We start from the raw sequence: 2,081 nt of genomic DNA, 5'->3' as shown, positions 1-2,081 counted from the left end.
CTGTTTCTGACTTGGGGCAGCAGATTGAAATGTCAACACAGAATCTTCTCTGAACTTCTGTCCCAGAGGGATTCACAGAGGAACAACTGAGGATTTGAGATTTCAGGGTTCCCAGGCCAGGGGGCCGAGGTTTTCTGTAGTTTCCCGCCAGCCTCTAATTCCATCTCTGTCTTGGATGACGGGTTCCACTGTTCACGAGCGCGGATGGGGTGTCCTTCTCCCCAGACGGTATCAGGAATGAATTAGCATGTTTCCCTCCTGTAAGTGATCCTCTTTTTGAGTAAACATCCCCTGGGTTTCTGTGATGTGTAACTAATGGAGTGCTAAACTCTCAGGGCTGGTTTAAGACTCAGCGCGCACACGTGTTGCCAATCCATCATGCTCCTAATACTAATTAACATAGCAGGGACACAAGAAAGCCCCGGATCCTCCACACATTACCCGGCTCCAATTTCGCTCTCATAACAATCTTGCTATTGACCCAACGAGTGCACACATTGGGAAAAGGAGGTTCAGCTCTTCTCCCTGCTCGACCTACACTCCAATTTTAAAGAGATGCTTGTGCCCCATCAATGGGGTGCCCGCTGCCTGCTGGTGTCCGCAATTTGGGGTAGTACTGAGTTCCCAGGGCAATGGCTGGCGGACAGCCCCAGAAGCTGGCTTCCCACCGGATCATGGATGGAAGTAGCAGTGTCTTTCTGACTCCCTGGGCTACTGTTCCAGTTAGGATTTCAGAGCCTGTCTGGTTCACAGCTCTGAAGCCTCCCACGAAAGTCTGAATGAAAACTGGCTTGACAGAACACTATAACAAGAACTTATCCCCACCGCAAATTCAGCCAAACAGTGATACATACATCACCATCTCAGCTGGAATGCTCCTTATGTAGGTAAATGTATCTGTCAAGCATCATTCAATGATGCGCTAAGTACCGGTGCTTTTCACTATATATAAATTCTTAATACGTTAGAAAGATGACATTTTGCAGCCCACTGTCTGAGTGAATCAGGAGTTCTAAATGTCTCATCATCAAAACAAGATAAAATGGGACTCCCATAATCCACTTTGTCAGCACCGGGGGGTGGGGGGGTCATTATTTTCTAAAGACATTATTCTCCTTACTGTAAGTGATTATGGGTGGGAACTTACAAGTTATTTTAAAACTAGAACATACGTGTTTGAAGCACATCCAGGGTGGGCTCTAGTGATCGTTGGTATTTAAAATATTAAAAGTTCCCACATTCGTGGCCTCTCATGCAGAGCAATGATCTGAGGGACACGTGATAATGTGTTTCTAGCCTGGTCCAGAAATATTCAGCAAGCAAGTGCTGCATAGCATAGTGTCTCTCTAAGCCTCGCTTGTGTTTTCTTAAGTCAGTGTCCATGATTTAGGGACCACTGCCCTGGGAGGGGCTGGACTGAGGGAGGCGGGAAAGCTGAGCAACTCTGGCCCTTCACTTCTGTTTTTATCAGGGTGACTCTAAATTTAACCCTTGTACCTTGGGCCTGCTTTGATGCTTCCTTTTGTAGAAAGAGCTCTTGAGTGAAGTATGTTCAAATTACTTGAGTAAATGGACTCTAATGCCCTTTCTCAGTGCTCAGTTTGTATCTCATGTTCTGTATGTTATCATATGGGATATTCATTATCATTCCCGAATCACAAACTTTTTCATCAAGGTATGCCTAAAAAGTAATGTAAAAAAATTATAGCTATGCATAATGTAACATGCTGTGATGTATGTGCATATAAGCAAGCGTGCATGTCTGTGTGTACATGCAGATATGCACACGTGTGTGTGTGTGTGTGTGTAGAGGCCAGAGACAACCCTGTGTGTCAATTCTCAGGTGCCATTCACTTTTATTTTTTGAAACAGGGCTTCTCACTGGCCTGTAACTTGCCAATTAGTGTAGAGTGGCTGCCCGGAGAGCCCCATGGGTCTATGCGTTTCTGCCTTCCTGGCACTGAGATTACAAGGATGTGCCACTATGCCCTGCTATTTGTATGCGGGTTCTGGAGATTTACCTCAGGTCCTCCTGCTGCTAGGCAAGCTCTTCACCAGCTGAGCTATCTCCGCAGCCCATA

The sequence above is a fragment of the Jaculus jaculus genome, chromosome 1 (assembly GCF_020740685.1).
Source record: "Jaculus jaculus isolate mJacJac1 chromosome 1, mJacJac1.mat.Y.cur, whole genome shotgun sequence".
NCBI lineage: Eukaryota > Metazoa > Chordata > Mammalia > Rodentia > Dipodidae > Jaculus > Jaculus jaculus.
The sequence above is the reverse complement of the archived record's forward strand: the minus strand, read 5'-3'. Positions refer to the sequence as shown.